Consider the following 23759-nt stretch of genomic DNA (forward strand, 5'->3'; position numbering starts at 1 on the left):
AGATGTTTGGTCTTATTTCGGGTATTCGACAAGCAGGGATATGGCGAGCGGCTGCAGCATTGATGATGTCTCGGAACGAACTTTCCGCTACCCGAACATCAGTAGCGGTTATTGGTGAACACTCTGAAACTCGGCCAATCAGATTTCCTATGATTGACGAATGCGTGGCTAATGGGGACAATAATGGGCAAATGGTCTGATCTAAGAGAAATGACGGGTTGCCAAGTAACGTCATTTGTCAGACACGGTGATACGATGGTTATGTCTGGCGAACTGTAACACTCTCCTATAATTCTGGTAGGGGCGTCCTCATTGACCGTGCAAAACGTAGAGCTATCAATCTGCTTAGCCAGGGCTGTACCCTCTTCCGAGGGTCGAATGCCACATCTCATGATGCGCATTAAAGTCCCCCAGGACCAGACGATTATGACCTTCCAAAGGCTCGTAATCTGAGATACAGCTATTTGTCGGCGGCATGTATACGTTCAGCAACTCTATCTCGGCAATCTGACAGCTACCCTATACATTCCATGCAGGCTCAAGCAGGATAGGTCTGCATTGAACAGACTGCTGCAATAGAAAAGCTAATCCCCCACCTCCACTTCTAGTGCGATCCTTCCTTAGCACGTTGTAACCATCACAACATTGTAAGCTACAGCGCCGCGACCTTGATATTCTTCCGACTCATGAAATCCACTTTTTATTCGATCTTACCTCTGAGACCATTGCAATTAAATTGCAAAAAGGATGCATTTTCTGAGATTGGGACAACAACGGCTGGTGTTAAATGCTGCGTGTGCGGTTGCTGTCGAGGAGACTGCGGGGAAGATTCGTAATCTGACGACGACTCACTGGGGACTGTATTTACGCAGCATGTAGCAACATAGTGCCTATCGTAATCCCTCACGTGGACAAGTCCAGAGCAACCCCTTAGATGCACTCACTCCTACAGGTCCACGCCTTCATATAGCCCCTATGAACGGTACCTCCCGATTTTAAAGGTTGTGGCCTATATATCCCACCAAAATGGCTGAAATTTGTTAGAATATTAAAGTTGTGGGTTTACAACTTTCCACTCGAAATTTGTCGGTATAGGTCGACGTCCCTATATAGCCCCCATAGAACAGTACATCCTGATTTTCGCTATTTTCAAAATTGTGGCCTCACATAGCTACCATAGAAAATCGATAGGTACGATTTTCGATATCTTGAAAGTTGTTGCCTCAATATACCACCGATATGACTGAAATTTGGTATTTAAACTTCCATGGGGGTATAACATATTGCAGAAGAGAATTATCACTAAAAGACCATGTCTTCAAACAGCCCTCATAAAAGCGTACTTCCCGATTTTCGGTATCTTGAACGTTGTTCCATCAATATCCCATCGATATGCTAAAATTTAATATTTAGTTGTCTCCTTTGGTGGTATAAAACATTCCACCTAACAATTTTCGGTATTGTCCCTCGCAATTTTCGGCATTTTGAAAGTTTTATCCACTTTATTCAACCAGAATAACTGAAATTTAGTATTTAGTCTTTACTGGAGTTACAAAACTTTTATACAGCTAACATACAACGGTGCTCCCGATGTTCGTTAACTATCCAAATCCAGAATATCCAGGTTTTGGTCTAGTCGGTATTGCCAAATTTTATGTATTTTGCTAAATTCGGAAAATTGTAAATATTGGTCCATGTTTTGGAAAGAACAACGATGGCGCCCCATATGAATTTTTTTAAAGGGAATATGTATTATCAGTTGGGATATATGTACTACTCTTGAAATAAGAGGAAGAGTTTAATACTTTCATAAACGTTCCTACACCTCAATACAGTTCATGTTGGATGGTATAAAAAGTTCGGCCCGACCGAAATTAACACCGTTCTTACTTCTTGGTTAATATAATTGGCACATCTATTCGAATCAAATATGTGACAGGTCCTCTCCCTTTCTCTTACTCCATTGCTCTCATTTGCTAGTTTTAGAGCATTTTCTTAAAAGTTCAGTCTCAGTCTCGCGTGCGATATTCTCAGAAGGATTAAACAATTCTTTGAGACAGTGTTTAGTCAAGTAGCCATGTCCGAAGTCAGACTTTAGGAGTTGAAGAAGCCCTTTGCTAACTCAATGGCGCCCAATCATAAGCCGCCTGGTTATAAATATTGCCAAACTTCCAATAGAAAAATGGATTTTAAAAATCATTTGTACTCACCTAAAGCCGTGAAAAGTGAACAATATATCTGAAGGCTATTGCTGTTGTTATTGTTAAGCAGGTATTCTTGAAATGTATTCCAAGTTTAATTCATTGAAAGCTCGATTTGCCATCAGAAAGCTTGTCAATGTTTATGAAAAATAAATAAATAAAAATATTTTAATTGGGCGCCATCTTTAGTATATCAAAAAATCGTAAAATCTGGTTGTCATTGGGGGTTTTCGGCTTCCTGTTTAGATTGGGCATCTTTCATTTTTTTATTCACGTCCTAAGTCAGCCTTTTTATACCCTCAGCCTTTAGGCTATGAAGGGTATATGAGGAAAAGTCAAAATTTTTTAGTTTCCATGAAGCCAAGGTTTGCACTATTATAATACGCGAACTATTGTAGTTTCCCAGTAACTATGACTATTGCTGGATTAATTTAGATGTTTTTGTAAAAAGCTTAAAAATTTAGCAAAAAAAAATTAATTTACGTGGTAGTTACGACCGCGCAAAGGAAAAACCATAGGTAAAAACACGTTGAATCTAAACAGGTTTTTTACATTGCTATTCGATTTCTGATTAAACCATTCAAATGACGGACATCTGCCCAAAGTAAAAGTTGGAGAATACAAAATGAAGATTACACTTCTAATGTATCACTTTCCAAAATTTCCACTGCATCCACCTTTTATGGATGCTGACATTTTGAAGCCGGATTTCAGGTGTTTTTTGTATTTTTTATGTAACTGGGACGCGCATTCTGATATTTCGAAAAACCAATTATAGGGCTAAAGAACTCGCGATTTCGCATAATCTGATATGTATATTATGTATGTAGCCCACACAGCAGCAGAGTAATCTACTGCCAAAGGCCAAAATTTAGTGCGATATTTTTTTCTAAAAAACCTATTTTTTGGGTACAGTATTTACAATATCGTTTTGAGTGTGCTGGTATCCCGCAATATTTTAGTTTTTCGACGATCCGGATCATATGAATCACAGATCGTAAAAATCCATCTACTAGAACGGCGGAAATGGCTACTGCAAAAATTGACAAATTTGCAGAAAATGTTTTTCAAAATATCGCTGACTAATTCGCGTTTTATGTGGATCGTTTCCTGTGTGATGCTACATCCACGGTTCTTGATGGATTTGATCGAAATATGATTAGATCGATGTATTTTTCCACGGTTGATAGTGAAATCGGATGCGCATAAAAATTGTATGCACTTTGTGCAAAATATAAGCGTAATACAGTTTGTTGCACACTAAACTGCAGACGATGCTACATCTTAGCGGCCAAAGTAAATCCTGACAAATGTGTACAAATTAAAAGATAAGAATTCGCTGTATTGGTAAACCGCATGCGCATCAAGTGATTTTGAGGATTTCGCGATTTACACGCATTTCAAAATGAACATTACCCGATACAATTTTATTTCAAGATTATACCCCATTTAAAGGAACCCAACATTTATTTGAAAGATATCAATATCTTCTGCTAGATGTTAGCGTGTTTTCGAGAAGTGATTAGAATAAAAAATGTGATTTATTGCGTGAAATTTAACTAAAATAGAAGAAAAACTCCGACCTATTTTTCTTACATTTTGTTCAACTAACTCACAAAATAAATTTTAATAAATATTTTCTCTTACAAAAATTTTATAAATTTCCTCAATATATTTTTGTTTGCTATAATATGCAAACTGCTAAACGGATTTGTATAGTTTTGGTTTCATTTGAATCTTCGCGATGTTTAGATTACGTACATATTTTTTATATATTTTTCAGATGCATAAACAGCTTGAATTTTATTGGAACAAGTTGTAAACTACCAATTGTTTTGAATGCTTTCCTAATTTCCGCGAAAATTTACAACTTTTTCACTAAAGTTATGGGACCTCAGTAACCATATAGTATGTAGGGAGCCCCTAATTAAGAGAGTTTCTCAATATAATGATTAGAGTCTTTTAAAGATTTTTTTCTTTTTATCAGAATTGAAACCGCCATAACTTTTGCGCGCAACAACCAAAATTAGTATCTCGAACAGATTTAAGAATGGATTTTTTTTTCCCAATGTATGTACCAAAAATCATTCATGTAGCTTAAAAAAATTTTTTTAATTTTTTTTTTATGGAAAACTAAAAAATTTTGTCTTTTCTTCATATACACTTTCATACGGGCACAATGTGCCTCATCGAAATAATGGTTTTAGACCCCAAGTATGTTTGGACGAAATGTGTTTCAGACAATTTGGAGTCGATTGAGCAATGTCCGTTCGTCTGTCTGTCTGTCTGGCTGGCTGGAGCGCACGATAACTCTCGAAGGGATGAACCGATTCGGTTCAAATTTTGGCTTTCGTAATATTTAGGTTAGGTTAGGTTAGGTTAGGTTAGGTTAGGTTGATAAGAGGGGTGATACTAGATCACCACATGCCCATGTGGACATACACTTAAGCCATAAGTAGGCCTGTTGTGCGCTCTAATTTTGGGTTATGGAGGATTATCCTTTTTTTGACTTAGTCTAGGATCTCTGTCCTATTTACATAGTCTCTGATCTTTTTGAACTCGATTGTCCTAATTTGGTCGAGTCCTGGTATAATGTCATTCCCTAGTAACTGGGTTCTCAGATTTGTGAAGGCTTGACAATGGCAGAGGTAATGTTCCAACGTTTCGTCGTCCTCTCCGCATGCTCTGCATTCACTGTTTTCTGCACAACCTATTTTGTGCAGGTGCGCTTTTAGACCTAGGTGACCTGTAAGGATTCCTGTCAGTCTAATAATATCTTTTTTACTTAGTAAAAGTAATTCTTTTGTTTTGTCCTCGTCTGGGTTTCCCCATAGGATTTTTGTGTTTTTTCCCTTCTCTCCACTACTCCAGAGGGATACATGTGCATTTTTTGCCCATGTCTTTAGTTCTAGTCGCGTAGCTTTAAACGGCTTAGCGTTTTCTAGACTTACCGTTGGTTGCTCCTTGGCTTGTTTTGCCAAGGAGTTTGCTATTTCATTACCCCTAATCCCGGTATGCCCTGGTACCCATATAATGTTTACCTTACCGTGTTGGGAGTAATTATTTATAGATTTAATACATTCCAAGACAGTTCTAGATTTCACTGTCTTGGTTGATATAGCTCTAATGGCTGCTTTGCTATCCGTAAGGATATTTACAGTGGTAGGCCTTGTGTGAGTATCAAACCAAAGCAGACACTCTGTTATCGCCCGGAGTTCCGCCTGCAGGATCGTGTTATGATCCGGCAGACGGAGGGAGATTTCCGGTTCCATTATATAAAGACCCAGTCCGGTTCTCCCCCCTAGCACAGCCCCATCCGTAAACCCACAGCTTCCAGCGGGAATCTGTGCTAGAGCTCCCTCGATCCACATGTCTCTGTCAGGTATTGACACTTCACACAAGGCTACTTCACTAGTTTCAGGTATACGGTCCGATACTACCTGATTTATAGATTCACCCGTTGTGACCTTTAATATGTTTTGGTGGTATGTTTGGTGGCTCTTTTCGATCCACTCGCTCATCGACTTTAGCCTTACAGCTGCGATGGCTGCCTCATACCTTACCTGAATCTCTATTGGGTGTACAAACAAAATTGTTTCTAGAGCCCTAGTCGGTGTGGTCCTCATTGCTCCGCTAATGCTTAGGCAGCATGTTCTTTGGACCTTTTGCAATATTTCCACATTGCATTTTTTGTCCATGGCTGTCCACCATACCACAGACGCGTAGGTTAGAATTGGTCTAATTACGCTTCTGTATAGCCAGTGTATCATCCTAGGATTGAACCCCCATTTTGAGCCTATCGCCCTTCTGCAGGTTGACCAACATATTTGGGCCTTGTTGGCCCTTTCTTGTATATGGTCTTTCCATTTAAGTTTCCTATCCAGAATTACTCCTAGATATTTAACTGTACAAGAGATATTTATTGTCTTATCTAGAAAAACTGGTTCCTCGTAGTGCCCCATTTTCGTTTTCCAAGTGAATAGACATAATTCTGTTTTTTCCGGGTTGACGTTCAGACCTCTCGGCCTGGCCCAGTTAAAAACAATTTTTAGAGCCGTTTCCGCTCTACGACAGAGTTGATTCGGATTCTTTCCCCTCAGAAGTATTATAACGTCGTCTGCGTAGCAGACTGGGTCAAATCCTTCTTCGGTTAGGGTCCTCAAGAGACTGTTTATGGTGGTAACCCACAACAGAGGTGAAAGTATCCCTCCCTGTGGCGTTCCTTGTCCAACTTTGTCTCTTATTTTCACGTCGTATAGCCCGCAGCTTATCCATCTATTCCTTAGCATGTGGTTTATCCAGTTCCTTAAGGCCCTGTCTACCTGAAACTCGTCTAAGGAGTGGATAAGTGTCTCGGTGCTTACGTTATTGAAAGCGCCTTCGATGTCGATGCATACAGCAAGTGTGTACATTTTCATTTCGAAGGTTCTTTCTATGTGGTGTTCTACCTCATGCAATGCGGTTTCCACTGATCTGCCTTTAACGTATGCATGTTGTTTGAATTTAAGCATATCGTTGGGGATCTTACTCTTTATCATGGTGTCGACTGTCCGTTCCATTGTTTTGAGTAAGAATGAAGTTAAACTTATCGGTCGATAAGATTTTGGTGTTGCATAACTTGCCTTGCCAGGTTTGGGTATAAAGACTACCCTTGCCTCCTGCTAGGCTATAGGAGTGTATGCAAGTTTTAAGCATGCATTGAAGATCCCGACCAGTTTGGACGCAATAAAGTCCACTTCCCTCTGTAATAAAGCCGGGAAGATCTGGTCTGGTCCAGCTGCTTTATATGGTGAAAAGCTTAAAATGGCTTGTTGGACCATTGAGCTGTCAATCTTTGGTGCTTCTTCCGATGAGTTAATACATTCCGTCGATGCCTCAGTGTTAACCATGGTATTCTGCGGGAAGTGCGTTTTCATCAGAAGGCCTAGAGTTTCTTCTGTTGTTTCAATCCTTTTTCCATTTCCATCGACCAATTGCTCGGTCTGTGTATGGGTTTTAGATAGAAACTTTTTAATCTTTGAAACGTCATTTACACTATCCACCTGTTCGCAGAAAAGCTTCCAGGAGTTTCGTTTGGCGTTTCTTGTTATTTTGTTGTATTCCTTTAATTTTGCCTGATAGTTGTCCCAGAATACAGCTGCTTTTTTACGTTTGGCCCTATTATAAAGTCTGCGGACCTCCTTGCCTTTATTCCGAATTTCCCCTGTCATCCAGGGTTTTTCGTAGGCGGATTTCCTCTCTCGAAAGGGACAACTTTCCTCGAAAGACTTTACTAGTGCCTCAGTTAACTTTAGGACATCTCTCTCTATGTCCTCCTTACTTAGGCATTCCTCATCTGGTTGCCCAAGTCTTTCTTTTACTCGTTTTCCGAACTTTGTCCAATTTGTTTTGGATTTGTTTCGGAAGGTTATCGGGTTAGGCGATGGCCTAGCTATTTTAAATCTAATATACTTATGGTCTGAGAAGGAGTGTTCCTCCAGGACCCTCCACTCGTGTACCTCGTTTATTAAATTTTCTGAACATATCGTTATATCTAGTACTTCCTCCCTAATTCTATTAACAAAGGTTGGCGTATTCCCGGTGTTAAGTGTAATTAGGTCGTTAGTATTTAAGTAATCTATAAGGGCTTGTCCCCTTTTGTTAATGTTAGTACTACCCCACGAGATGTGGTGAGAGTTAGCATCGCTACCTACTAGTACTTCGTTACCTGTTTGCTTTATCCTTCTCACCAGTTGCTGCAATTCCGACGAAGGTGGTAATGTCGGGGAGTCGAACGGCAGGTATAATGATGCTAGGTATATGTTACCATTCCCCTGCTTCAATTCTGTAACGTCCGACGATGACAACTCTGGAGAAAAAAGAAAGCATAAGTTTTTGTGGCACATAATGCAGGTCCTCGGTCGGGATCCCGTATTTGCGTAAAAAAGTTGATAATTTATATGGTTAAGTCCAGAAACCTTGTTTTTTATGGTCCAAGGTTCTTGGATTAAACCAATATGTATATTACCTTTAGTTATTTTGTCCATCAGGGCTAGTGTTGCCGTTTCGCTCCGATGGAGGTTGATCTGGATGACCTCAATCATTGGTCCTCCAGAAGGTTGGCTTCTTGGGAGTCGCTAATTTCGTCTGCTCCTCCCTCCTGAAAGCCTTTTGGTAGGTTGACCTCTTGGTTGTTTGGTTTGGCAATCTCCTCCTCACCAACTCTTGCCTTTCCAACTTTGAAGTAGACCGAGTTCGAGACGAAGAATGCCTTGCCCTTGGTTTTGACGAGCCCAGCTAGCGAGAGATCGTCGATCCCCATCACAAGGAGAGTGCCGTCTTCCTTCTCCTCCCTGTGGAAGACCTCCCATCTTTCCACCTTTAGGGCCTCGTTTTGTACGCCAAAGACCTCGAGCATGCGCTCCGTCTCGAGCTTGCAGCCATACCCCTTGACGTACACCGATGCTTTGGTTAGGTGAGGAATTTCGTCTTTCCTCACCAGTTTTAGTCTGCCACCTTCCCATGGAGTTGCTATACTGCTGACTACCTCCCCGAGAGCTGCAGAGTTTGCGTGTGAGTCCAGGTGGTACAATAGGAGGTCCCCCCTTGGCTCACAGCAGTTTATTTTTATTGAGACTCGTCCTTGCAGGATTTGTTCCAATATTTTATCGTTGATCGATTTCTCGATCTCCGGTAAGTACTCTTTGTGTAGCTACCTTGGCGTAAGTCGATGGCGGCTCCGTTCCGGTTTCAGCGTCCATCTTCCTCTTCTGGGTGGTAGTAGGCTTCTTTACTGAGTCCTTGGCCACCGCAGAAGATTCCGACGTCGCGCTCACCTTCTTTTTGTCAGAACTCGCCTCTTCAGTATCATTTGAAGGATCCTTTTGGCAGTCTCCTTGGCTTTTGTCCTGACGAGGTTTGTTCTGGGCAATTGAAGGTGGGAAGCCCTTTTTCTTCTTACTGGGTTTTGCCACGTTCTGCTCCTCAGGAGACCTTGTCCTCTTCGCCGCTTCCGAAGAAGTGGAGGGACTTTCTGTGGTAACCTTTGAAGCAGCCAGCTGTTTTTCCTTCTTTAGTTTTGCCTGGTTCCTCTTAAATTTCTTCCTTTGGGCCCCAGACCACTGCACTCTTTTCGTCGTGAGCTTTGCGATGCTCTCGCTCACTTCTTCTACCATCTTGTGGACTTCCTCTTTCATGGGATTTTCCACAACGGTGGTGTTTGTTTTGCCGCAGCTATCGGATTCGGAATCAGGGTCGCTACCATCATCAGATAGTTGGGTCAAGTTAATCCTCCCCCTGTGCTGCCCTTTATCCTCCTCCGTTTTTACACTAGGTTTTACACTAGGTTGTGTGCTTGTAGCATTACCTTCGACCACAGATGCCAAGGCACCCACATCTATGGGAGATTGCTCACGATCGCATGATATCGACGGGGTGTGACTCGTAGGCAGATCACTGGTCCCCGCCGGCACTGGGTTTATTAGGCCCTGCACCGTAACTTTTTCGTAATATTTTGTCCAAACTTAGTTTAAGTTCGAAGATGAGCTATATCGGTCCACTCCTTCCGGTACCTCCCTCACAAAAGTTCGAAAATGTTCGGAAAATTTGTACGCACGATAACTCTTGAAGGGTGTAACCGATTTGGTCCATACTTTGCCCATCGTGGAGCGTGTGCCAGACTTAGATCAGGTTTTAATATGGACTCAATCGGTCCACTCCGTCGGGTACCTCCCACACAAAATTTTGGAAAAGTTCAGTTTAGGAACATCTCTCGAATCGCTTTGATTTTTGCTTTAGCAACTTGTATTCACTGCCCTCCATACGACGGTATAGGTTTCATCAGGGGCAAGTCCATACTTCCTGAGAAAACAGCCTGAAAGTTGCAAAAAAAAAACCCTATGACACCGTGTGAGGAGGTTGGAGGGCAAAATAACTCTCGAACAGGTCTGCCGATTCGGTATAAAGTTTGGCCTTAGTAATATTTTGTCCAAACATAGTTTAAGTTCGAAGATAAGCCATATCGGTCCACTCCTTCAGGTACCTCCCCCACAAAAGTTTAAAAATGTTCGGAAAAATTGTGCGTACGATAACTCTTGAAGAGAGTGGCCGAATTGGTCCATACTTTACACATCGTAATATATCTACCAGATATAGATCAGGTTCAAATATGGACTATATTTGTCCACTCCATCCGGTACCTCCCACTCAACATTTCGGATACATGTTCACTTTAAGACCTGCTTTCGAATCACTTTGATTTTTGTTGAAGCAACTTGCATTGCAGCCTCAATTGCGATGGTAAAAGTTGTTTCAGGGGCAAGTTCATACTTCTTGAGCAAACATCCCTGAAGTTCTAAAAAACCCCTATGGTACCATATGTAGTGGCTGGAGATCCATTCCTTTTAGTATCTCCTCCGCAAAACTTTTGATATTAAATCCTAATCAACATTTTTGTCAGTTCAAACGCCCAAAATTCTTAAAACTCCCTAAATACATGCGTTTTTTGGAAAAAAAAATTGTTTCAATATACACAGGCTGAGGGTATATCTCTGTCGGCAAAGCCGACTGATACTTTTTTACTTGTTAATTTAGAATTAAAATGTTTGAAATTCTTGGAGAGAATGGAGGTGAATGAACTCTTTCCTATATTTGCTTGCCCATTAACTCAATGGCGCCCAATCATAAGTTTCGGGTTTTCTGCTGGCGTCGAATCGCTTTATATGTATGAACTTATATACAAATATAGCGATGGGGTGACATTCATTTTTTATAATGTCCGAAGGTAGACTTTGAAAATTTCACATTAAAATTGTTGACTTTGTCGGAGGTAGGGGAAGGCGAAAAGGGTGACGTAGGAGATGGAAGATACCAAGGAACGGTCCTGACCGGTTTTAACATGGCAAAGCCCAGGATTTATCTTGGTCCCTCTCTCATCTCAAGTGGACACTGGCCTTTAACACCCGTTAAAGGTAGTGAGCTAACATGTGCCGCGCGTTCGCCTATAAGAACGTTAAAAACTTGGGTTTGGGCGTCGGGTTAGTAACCCTCCCCTAGAAAAAACAGCCTACTATGAAAAAACGAAAGAAAAGAAAAACAAACCCCTCTAAATTTGACGAACCCCGCAAACGTTTTACGGACCATGATCTGCTAATCTGAACCTGGAATGTTCGCACTCCTTATAGAGAAGGTGCAGTCTTCGCATTGGCAGACGTACTTGAAAAGTACAAGGCCGATATTACTGCCATACAGGAAATACGATGGATTGGGAAAGGCGTCACAACAACACCTAAAGGTGACGCACTGTATTATAGCTGACATGACGTAAAGCATGAGTTTGGTTGCGGATTCGTAGTTTGTCGGTGACTAAAACTTCTGGTATCCAGCTTCATCCCTGTGAATGAACGACTTGCTGCAATTCGAATAAAAGCTAAATTCTTCAACATCAGCTTTATTTGCGCTCATGCTCCCACTGAAGAAAAGGACGAACAGACTAAAGATATATTTTACGAGCGCTTAGAAGAAACATATGACCGTTGCCCTGCCCATGACATTAAAATCATTCTAGGCGATTTTAATGCCAAAATTGGAAAGGAGAATATCTTTGGCCCAACAGTCGGGAAATTCACAATTTCTCCACAGTGAAACATCTGACAATGGTATTTGGCTGATAGACTTTGCAGCTGCAAAAAACATGGCAGTACCAGATTTAATCATCTCGGTATTTATTAAGGGACCTGGCTGTCTCCAGATCAAAGAAACTCCACTCCATGCAAACAGCCGCAAAATCCATACTTGGATACCAGAGGCCTCCACCAAGGAATCCATGATATGATGAGGAGAGTCGTGCTGCCACCGAAGAGAAAAATGCGGCATATAAGGCTACTTTACAATCCGTAGCAACGTGTAGCGCACGAGAGAAATACAGGGAGAAAAGGAGAGAAGAGAAACGTCTTTTCCGCAAGAAAAACAGAGAAATGGAAAAGCGGGAGTGTGAAAAAAATCGAGATTCTACCAAAGAGTGAAACATCAAACAGATGGCTTTGGTACAGGCACATCCTCCTGTAGAGACCAGCAAGGTAATCTGGTAACAGATACAGATAGCGTGCTCAGGATATGGAAGGAACATTTCTCCAATCTGCTGGTATCCAATAGTAGCGAAGACGATGACACCACAGATCCAATCCCAGAAGATGGTATCGAATGTACGCCGCCCGGCCAAGATGAGGTTAAAAAAGCAATCAACCGGCTGAAGAATAATAAAGCAGCAGGAGCCGATGGCTTACCAGCCGAGCTGTTAAAAACCGGAGGCGACGCGCTGATAAGGTGTATGCATCAGCTAGTTAGCACCATCTGGCAGGAAGAACGCGTACCCGACGATTGGAACCTAAGCATCCAATGTCCCGTCCACAAGAAAGGAGATAAGGCTGTATGCTCCAACTATAGGGGCATAAGTCTTCTCCCTATTGCCTATAAGATAGTGTTGCTTGCTTATGCTGATGACACAGACATCATGGGACGATCAGTAAAGGAAGTAACTGATACCTTTAGGAGGGTCGAAGCAGAATCTGCGAAAGTGGGTCTGGCGGTAAACGGCGAAAAGACCAAATTGATGGTGTCGACGCGCAAAGCGTCCATGGAGCTCGGACCAACTGTGTAAGTTGGCACCTACAATTTTGAGGTAGTTAAAGACTTCGTCTACCTCGGCACTGCCATAAACACAAAAAACAACATCAGTTGTGAAATAAGAAGAAGAATTGTATTGGCCAACAGATGCTACTATGGTGTAAGTAAGTATCTACGGGCCGATTTGCGTTGACGGTGAATATCGACGTCGTATGAACCACGAGCTATATAAGCTATACAAAGACATGAATATAGTTCAACGTATCGAGATGCAACGATTGCGTTGGCTAGGCCATATCATAAGAATGAGCGATGATGTACCCGCTAAAAATGCATATGAATACATGCCTCATGGCGGTGCACGCAGACACGGCAGGCCTAAGCTTCGATGGAGCATACAAGTGGATGAAGAAATGAAAAGGCGCGGTATTCCAAAAAGTCAAGCGAAAAACAGAGAGGAATGGAGATCTTTTCTTAGTTCGGTCTATGGAACAAATGTTCTGTAATGGGCCAACTAAATAAGTAAGTAAGTAAGGGGAAGGCGAAGAAGCTCTTTCCTATCCACTTTGTCCATGAGCACAGTGGCCAACAATTATAAGCTCCGTGGGTATACATATTTCCAAGTTTCTGATTCCGAATTGAATTATAAATATCATTTCTCTCACATAAAGCCGCGAAAAGTGAGTTATGGATCTGATATACTCGTACTTATATTGCTAGGCTTTGGCGTTGTTATTGCTAAACGGTTATTCTAGAAACGTTAAGTTCAGTCATTCTTGAACTCTAAAAAGATGTAAAATAGGACCTCAGTCACTGACTGATCCAAAAAGTTGCGCAACTTATTTTAGTCGACAAGAAGTACTAGTTCACATTAAATACTTTCTTCCTGCCGCAGAGGAAACATCGCAATTTACAACGAAGCGAACATTTGGCGATGTTACGCTGACTGATGCGAAAAGTTGCTTAAGATATTTTAGCCGACAATTTGTTGAGCACCCCGCGAGTGAAAGGGCAACAAGAAGTACTAGTTAACATTAAAAACTTTCTTCCTGCCGCAGAGGAAACATCGCAATTTACAACGAGGAGGAACCACCCATAGAGTGAAATATGGAGTTCTCCAAGGTGGGTTGATATCTTCGGAACTGTTAAGCATCTATCTTTCCTGTACTCATCTCCTTCCATATGACATTGAGGTGGTTACATATGAGGATGAATGTACGATCATGTCGTCGGGTACCTTCCCAGTTGTTATTTCTAAAAAACTGAACTCCTATTTGACTGATCTTTCCACGCGAGGAATATGAAAATATCCTCCACATAGGGACAAGAGAGAGTTCTCCCATATCAATATTATGTTTCTAATATGGGACCTACTTTTTATATCAGAGTCCGAACGGCGTGTATAAAAATACCACTTTTTATAGAAGTTTTACATAGTTAAATACTCAGGAAATATCCCCAACATTACACTGAAGGGTATATTTGCGTCCGCTGAAAATTTAATATTGTTTGGCATGGTAATCGAACGTGGACATGCGTGTGGAGACGGGCACCCCAGATTGATGACACCCAGCATGCGGCACAGGCCAGCACGACACACTGCACCTTTTCAAGTGTCCTGCGAACTCTACTTAACTACCTCTAGTAGCTTTGTGGTTACAACCCATCCAAGCAGAAACATTCATAGACCTGAAGATAGAGGCAATTTAAGATGGAAAATTAACATTTGATGTTACAACAACAAACACCCACTATTTACTATGTCCAGTGGAATGAAAATGTATGCCCCATCTACCTTGTGAGACTTTAATTGGGCGCCATTTGATTTTTTTCTGTACACAAAAGAACCTGCAAAGCAGATTTGAATACCATTCACACAGATTCAGTCGCACATCCCTTAAACAACTGTTGTATGAATGCGGTCCTCGGAGTACATCCCTCACCTATCGCAGCTAAAGAACGTCAATTGCCACGATAAATCAGAGTACTTTTGGCTCTACTACGTTCGTGATGATCCAGCCGTTTCAATTCTTTAAGGGCATGGATTGATAACACAGTGCAAAACATCTGCCCTGCATGCGGTACAGGCCCGCACGACACCCTCCACCTTTTCAACTGCCCTGCCAAACCTACTCAACTAATTTCTGTAGCTTAGTAGTTAAGACGCATCCACATACTCAGATCTGGAGCAGAAAATTATTATATTTGCAACAACAACTACAAATGCACACTATTTACCATGTCCAGCGGCATATACATACACTTTGGCTCAACTTGTTCGTGAGATTTTAATTGGGCGCCATTTAATTTTTTTTCATTAGGAATTCCTACTTAAATCTTTAAGGAATCTAGATGCATTCCAGAACATCTCAGAAGAGGTGAGTAGCAGATTTATGTCGATATTATTTGCAGCTCTATAATGTAAATTTCGTTTTTATCGTCAAAGGGCTGTTTAACGAATGTTGCACCCGCTTCTAGGACACTATCTAACTAGATCTAATTATACTTCTTATGAACCAAGTGTGATAATAAAACTAAACTTATCCAAACGTTTTCGCATTGCCCTCAAAATCATTCGATAAATTCATGAGGCTCATTCATTCATTGAAACCAATATCGTTTCAGTCATCACGTACTGAGAACATCCCTTTTACCATGGCAACATCAAAGTTGGAAAATCATTTGACAAACCATGCAATTGAATTGTCTTAAAAGAAGAAAATAATTTTCCTGTTTCCCAACTAAGCTCTACTCTCAGGGGAATTGCAAGATGAGAATGGTGTTGTGGGATTTCCTAAAGCACATTCACATTGAGCGCATTACTTGCTGCTAATTTGTCATTCGCTACCAATAGACCATACCAGACATAGCACACAATAGAAGTGAATGGCTGGCTGACTGATGCTGGACCAACCCTTATTGTGACAAATGTAAACTGTGGGCTGTCTAAAAAAGCCTCCTGCTGTCGCTGCTGATGTATGCGGCTTGTCATAATTATCCGTTTACTTGTGATGAAACCTTTTTGACGCCTTTTACATCTGTTATTCTTTTGTTAAAAATCAGATTAAATTATTCCAATACATATTTGAATATTTAGAAAATTGAGGAGGTTGGTAGTTACGTGAAGCAGGTTGATTTTGAAAACGCCCACAAGGTTTTATTTGTAAATTACAGGATGATATACAAGCAAACCAAATGTCGGATGTTCGACACGTCTGAACAATTTCGCAAGCAAAATCGGTCAGATTTCGTTCCGATGTCGTACCGATTTCTAAATGAAATAGTTCAGATTTTGTACCGATTTCGTTCCGATTTTCGGAGCGAATGTCGGGAATAAATTTCCCTTTCGAATTTCCCAAGGAGTTTCTACAGCTTTCGTTCCGAAATCGATCCGATTTCGCTCCGAAATTATGTCAGCTACTTCATACAACTTTCGCTATGATATCGTTACGATATCGGATCCGACATCGGACGTAGTAGCGTCCGAATTTTGTTCCGATTTGGTTACAATGTCGATACGACTGATTTGCTGGGATGTTAGCCGCATATGTATGTATATTGTATAGACGATTTTATTGACAGGACAAACTTTGAAAGTTTTTTTTTGTTCAAAAAGTATATGTGAAAGCAGGTGCACACAGTCCGACAATAGACGTGGAACTAGTTTATATCTAAACGTGATGATCGTAATGATCCAGTGAATTTGTCGATGAACCTTTGTGTGTACTCGTTTGTGTGGGAAGATAGTTCCGCCTATACATAGTTTATTTTTAGTACATATCTTAGTAAATGATTCGCTGAAAAGTGATAATCTCAGTCCATGACGGTTCATTATGTCACCCATAACTATAAGAATGTTGTTGTTGCAACATCATATATTTGTGGATTCGTTTTCCTGCCTTATCTGGATTTAATTTTATCTCCTGGTATTTGAAAGTGCCTCCATTAATGGGTTGAAACCATAAATCTACTGAAGTTTGTTGAGTAGTTTTGGCAGTTGAAAAGGTGTAGTGTGTCGTGCAGACCTATACTGCATGCTGGGCAGATGTTTTACACCGTGTCATAAATCCTTGCCCTATAAAAATATAGGCGACTGCACCATGCCGAACGTATTTTTTTCCGAAAACCGCATACACACAATCATTGTTTATGGCATCTGCGAATGCTATCTAAACCCACCTACTTGCAGTAGTGCGATTCCCTAACTCATTTTTTGAGTTACCGACAAATGTCGGTAAAATTAAAATGCTTATAATTTCGGTAATTAACGATATTGTTCGGTAAGTTAGCTACCAATAAAATGTAGTCGTAAAGTTCAACCGATAGCAACAGTGTTGTCAACTTTTATTTGAACTTTTCATTCATAATTTTTTGTTTTAATGTTACCGATTTCTGTCGGTAACTCGAAAAATTAGTTAGAGAATCGCACTACAGGTCTGGAGGTTCTCTCTAGTAAGGTTGGACCTCCCTCTCTAGATCATGAAGATAGATACCTCCTGACATACCCGTATCCCATTAACCATTCGATGATTAGAATGACTCTCACGGTAACAAACGTGCAAGTACTACAACTAGAGCATGACATTGTGTTGCCGTACTGAAAAAGTTTTCGTCTCCTCATCTTGCAGTTCTCAGGGTGAATATTATTCCACCTGGGTGTGACATGCGCGAATGACATGAATATACTGTTGAATATGACCCCTACAAACTTGGAGTAGTTAGTGGTCGGAATTCAGTTGTCATCGATCAGGACATTCAGTTATCTGTTTATTTACGCAGACCGTGTTGCACAATGTCGCGAGTTCATATTAACTGTGGCCAAAAATAGAAGGAGTTGTCGTAGCTGCTTCAATTTTGGTACACGTACCTATTATTAACTTATAATCTTCAGGACAAAAAATTGGGTTGGTCGGTCCACGTTTTGATATAGCCCCCATAGAACCGTACCTCCCGATTTTCGGTATTTTGAATGTTTTAGACACAATGATCAACCGAAAGTATTCAAATTTTGTGGTTAGTCTTCGGCAGAGGTATCAAACGTTCCAACAGAGAATTGTGGGCTTAGGTCCACGTTTTGATATAGCCCCCATACAACGGTACCTCCCGATTATCGGTATTTTGAAGATTTTAGCCTCATTATTACACCGAAATTGCTGAAATTTGGTATTTAGTCTTCGTAGGGGGTATTATACCTTCACCTTGAAATTTGTCTGCATAGGTCCACGCCTTCATATAGCCCTCATAGGACGGTACCTCCCGATTTTCGGTATTTTGGAGGTTTTAGCCTGATTATCTCACCGAAATGACTGAAAATTGGTATTAAGTCTCCGTTGGGGGACTTATAACCTTCCACCAAAAATATGTCGGAATAGGTCCTCGTCTTCCTATAGCCCCCATAGAACCGTGCCTCCTCATTTTCGGTATTTTGAGTGTTGTGGCCTCAATATCCACCCGATATGACTGAAATTTGGTGTTTAGTCTTTATATTGTTTGTGAGCATATTGAATATATCAAACTCTTGTCTTTATATATGAGAAATTTCCTTTAAAAAATTTTTTCACCGATTAGTGGTCAAAAAACGGTCAATTTTTTGTAAAAAATCGAATTTTGATTTTCGCTGTCCACAATTTTTTTTTAAAAAATTGATATTTTTAAAATTCTCTCCTTTTAAAGCAAGATTATTAGGTACTTAATAAGCCCACAAAAATATATGATGATCGGTTCATTCGTTTTCGCGCTATAGCCAACACCACAAAACTATTTGTTAAAAAAGGAGGTATCCTCTCAGTGAGGTTGTTGCTGAAAAAGAGAAATGACACATTCGTCTGCAAACCTCTGCAGCTGGGACCTTTATATATTTGAAGTACTCACTTTTTACTACTCATACAGCAAAAAATATCGATATACACTTTTATACAATTTTTTCCCCACTCCACTCAATTTAAAATTTACTTCAGAAAATTAATAAACTTAGTAATACATGTTTGGGTAAATGTAAACACCATATGATTAATATTTACATGCAAACAAAAGTGTAGCCAAGTTTATTACATCCCAAGAGAACTTAGAAACCACTTTTGCAGCGACCGTTACTTTTAAATTTTAAATATTAACGCATAATATAATTTATTAATTTTAGAAAAAAAAACACAAAAATACGTATTAACTAAAATTGTCGGATTTAAATCCTCATATAGCAAAAACTACTTCACGTATCAGTACCAAAATTCAGATTCTTCTTAATTAATATGTTTTCTATCACTCCTCATCAATAAATTTGTTCAACAAAGTATTTAGTTTTTACCATTTTTGGCCACGGTCGTGACACTGTGTGTTGTGAACTGAGTAGCCACAGATTTGGATGGTTAAATATAAGTTTAGCCTCTTACAAATGACATTAGGGAAGATACCCGACGCCAAGATCGTACAGTCATCTGCATACGTGGGGAAGGCAATATAGGGAAGGATATACCAGCTCACCTTAGAGATCGTCCTGTTTCACTTTACGGGGTTTTGACTTCTTGTTCCTTACTTCCGCGTACGTCTGGCGACCGGAGTAAGGGTTATTCTTATACGTAAGGATTTAAATGCCTCTGGAGCAGTGGAATACAGTTCCGAACATATCACCATACCTTGGAGAAATGCCTTTTTCAATTTATGGGGTTTCAACTTCTTGCTCCTGAATTTTATATACGACTGGTAATTGATTTTCCAAGCCTGGCCGGAAGGTAGTCTGCTCGATGTCCTAAAATTGTGCGCGGTGCTTCACTGTTGCAAAGACTCTTCATAAGCCGAGCACCACCAACGCTTTCTTATTGCAAGACTTTTTCGACTTGAATCTTTAAGAAATATGAGAGAAAATGAAGTGTGCTGCCTACAAAACCCAAAACCCATGATGACCCATCATTGACTCCTCTCCAGTAGTCAAGTCCCAACACGCTTTGCTACGGGCGACAAAAGCGAAATCAGTCTCTTGGATTCACCTTTGGTGGCATCATCATTACCACGGGCGACGACATGGCTTCAGTAGCGGAACTACCCCCTCAAATGTGTATGGCCAAATCCCGGCTCACCCTGCTGTTTCAGCATTACAATAGAGATTCCGTTAGCGCCCAACGCTGTTGACGATTTAGCGTTCCTAATGTATTTGCAAAAATCATCTATTATCAATTGTGGTGGTATATCCTCGGTGGGAAGAGATCTAATATGACGTTGTACTTTGGAGTGCTCGACAAATCGATTAAAATAACTTGCGCACTGATTCAAAGCAGTAATCCAAACGTCGCCAAACTTGACTGATGTCATATCTACCTTCTTTCCAGGGTTCGAGAGTGACTGAACTTAGTACATCACGTTTCGAGAATACCCGTTTAACAATAACAACGCCAAAGTATGGCAAAGTCTCTCAAATCTGTTGTTCACTTTGCGCTGCCTTATATGAGAGAAATAATTTTTATAATCCAATTTCCAATCAGAAGCTTGGCAATATTTATAACCACGGTGCTTATAATTGGGCGCCATTGAGTTAATGGTTCAGCAGAGATATTCTCTCTCCTTTAACTCCGCTCTAACAAACTAAACAATTTTAATATGGCATTTTCAAAGTCTGACTTCGAGTATGGCTAGAAAAAATGAATGGCACCCAATCAGGGTTTCCGCAAGCTGTGCAACAGCAGAACTGCACGTAATTTCTACATATATCACTCGGAGACTTAATCAGAAGAGTTTTGGTGTTGCTTTTGTAAACGTCAATTATTCCATACGGGGAAATACCTCCACAAGTCCATATTTGGGCGATCATATGGATGCTGGACGACTCCGATATAAAGAATTGAAGGGAATCTCAAAAGTGTTGAAGAGATGACACTTTTCCAAACGTATTCACGGTGCTCTTGAGTCAAATTTAAATGGAAGGTGCTTACACCTGGGAAGTTTTTGCGGATTCTGAAACTACAATGTTCATAGATGAGAAAAATCAAAAACCAAAAAATAATCGCCGGAGCGCTTTTGAAATAAATCGCAATTCAAGTTGACATTTTTAGGGGTTGTTTAGGTTTTTGCGATTTTGCTTGGAAACCGCAAGTCCTTTCAAAATCGGAATCAAGAAAATGTTGTAGCTATCAAAATTCTCTACAAGATTGACCTGAATGATATTTTCGTAGGTTTTACAACTTTTGAGATATAGAAGTTGAAATTGGGACAATTCAAATTCAATTCAATTCTGTGTCGTCTCCTTATAAAACAATGTCATGACTGCAATTTCCCAACTTAAACTTATATATCTAAAAAAAATGGTACAACCTAGGAAAAATTACATAGAGAATTTTCTTGTAGAGAATTTTCACAGCTATAAGATTTTCTCAGGTCCCATGCCGATAACACTTGCCGTATTCAAGCAAAATAGCGAAACCCTAACAAAAAAAACCTAAAAATGTAAACTGAGTTTCTTTATCTCAAAAATGGTACAGCCTGAGAACAAATCATAAACATCAATCCTGTAGAGAATTTTCACAGCTACAACATTTTCTTTAACTCCATTTCGATTGGACTTGCGGTTTCCAAGCAAAATCGTGAAAACCTAAAAAACACCTAAAAATTTGAATTTTGACAGCGATTTATTTAAAAATCCCTACAGCGATTTTTTCTTGTTTTTAGATTTTTTCTCAAGTATGAACATTGCTGTTTCAGAATTCACAAAAAACTTCCCCTGTGTAAGCGGTTTTCATTAAAAGTTAGTTAAGGCGCACCCTTCATGACATTGTTTTATAAGGGGGCGATAGAGTCAGTGCATTATCCCAATTTGAACTTCAATATCTCAAAAATGGTAAAACCTACGAAAACACCGTAAAGGTCAATCTTGTAGAGAATTTTGATAGCTACAACATTTTTTTCAGTTTCATTTTGATAAGACTTGCGGTTTCTAAGCAAAATCGTAAAAACCTAAACAACCCCTAAAAATGTCAACTTAAATCGCGTTTTATTTAAAAAGCGCTCCGGCGATTTTTTTGATTTTTCTCATCTATGAACATTGTAGTTTCAGAATCCGCAAAAACTTCTCAGGTGTAAGCACCTTCCATTTAAACTTGATTCAAGAGCACCGTGTATATAGTTAGAGCAAACAAAGTCCGTATAGGAATTCCTATCATCCCTCATTTGAGGGTACGAGAGTGACTTAACCGTTGCGCACACTATACACATTCCACCATCAGTGTTGCAAACTTTCAGATGATCTAGCCACTTATTCTTGGTCTCACCGACCAATATGTTTCAGAGTCAGTTCCCTAAATCTTTGGTCACTTGGGTTGGCTCGGTGAAGCTAATCACGTTCACTTGTTAGTTGTGTCGCCACTGCTGAGAAGTTTGTTCTTCTTGGGTATTCGACCAGCAGGTACAGGTACTCTAAAGTGGTGATTGATGAAGTCTCTGAATCTAGGCTAGTTAGCTTTTCCATGATTGGTGATAGTGCGATGTGATAAAATCGGGCGTACTGCTGATGGAGGCAATTATGGGGAGATGGTCTGACCAAAAAGAAACGACAGATTGCCAGGTCTGGCAAACTGTGGTTGTTCACGTGAACATATTTGTTTTGTAATAAAGATAGTGAATGTCTTGGTGAGGGTTGCATGTGTAGATTAGAGATCATTTTGTTAAATAGGGATCTAGTTTAAATACAGTCCACTGGAAAAGGGTAAACATGTGGCAAGCAGACCTCCTTATCGTGGGAGGTCGTTAGTAGAAAGGAGATAAGAATTTCCATTCCCACATGTGGTATGTCTGAAATAGATTGGTACAGGCAATCTATGAGCAGTCTAATAACCATGTGGTTGCTTGCTACATGTATGCGCATGTAAGATAAGAGTATTTTACGACCTCTCCATAAGATTGTATGGCAGATGCGTTCGTACACATATGTGCGCTCTCACTTTCTCTTTTCTACACACTAGTTTAAGTAGGTTAAGTAATATTTTTGTATTTAGTTATTAAGAACATTTTTACTTTTAATAAATAGTGCATGTTTAGCATTCAACAATAAAAGACGTTTGTGTCTTTACTTTATATCGGATCCTTATTTACAGTGGTACTCTCCGCCATACCCATCTGGTCTTTACCTACGACCGAATGCCGGAAATCATAATTTTCATTAAAGTCCCCTTAGAACAGTCGGTTATGACCTTCCGAAAGCGGGCTAATGTTGCGCCTATAAGCTGCAGTTCAGATATTTAAGCATTCGACCTCAACACTTCCACGCCTCACTGGTACCCCCAACACATTGAGCCGGCCACAAGCGAGATAAGTCTGTATTGAACTGACTGGTGCAATATGAAAGCTCGTCCTCCACTTCTGGAGCCATCGTTCCCCAGTATGCTGCAACCATCACAACGCTGTAAGCTGCAGTTGTTGTTAAGCTTGGTTTCCTGCACTGCCGCGATTATGATATTCTTTCGGCTCATAGAATCCACTATACACTATAAACGATACATTTTCAAGGATTGGAACAGCAACTACCGTTGTAATGCTATTTGGGGCACTGCGGGCTATTCTCGTATTTTGATGACGAGCAGTTCCGTGCCGACTAAACAAGGAAACAAATACAAATTTCTCATTAGGTTTCTGCCTATAAAAAGTTTTAAGTCGTTTTCATTTAGAAGGTCTTTTAGAGATGTTTCATGTAAATGACATTTCTATCAAAAGAAACTTGATATCGAATGCGAGATTTTAGACCCAACTTCGGTTCACTTTTAACATAATTTAATGTATGTTACTGTTCTATTGAAAACTTTTAAACAATTTCGACTTTAACGTATTCTTTCCTTCCTTCCTTCCATTTTGACAAGAGGTGGAGTTAAAAAACATTTCGTTTAACTTCCCTTTATCCTCTCGCAATAAATTCACTAACAATTCATTTTTACGTTACGCTCATTGGCCAAAAACTTTCTTTCCCTTAGATGAATTCAA

The 23759-nt window shown here is 40.2% G+C and overlaps 1 protein-coding gene across 1 annotated transcript in view; it reads right to left on the reverse strand.

The window, feature by feature from the left end:
• The window catches only part of LOC141396904 (band 7 protein AGAP004871-like), a 41704-nt gene that overhangs the window by 2503 nt on the left and 15442 nt on the right, over positions 1-23759 (reverse strand). The window lies entirely within an intron of this gene.

The sequence above is a fragment of the Musca autumnalis genome, unplaced genomic scaffold (genome assembly GCF_047663935.1).
Source record: "Musca autumnalis isolate F117 unplaced genomic scaffold, ASM4766393v1 scaffold_3, whole genome shotgun sequence".
Lineage (NCBI taxonomy): Eukaryota > Metazoa > Arthropoda > Insecta > Diptera > Muscidae > Musca > Musca autumnalis.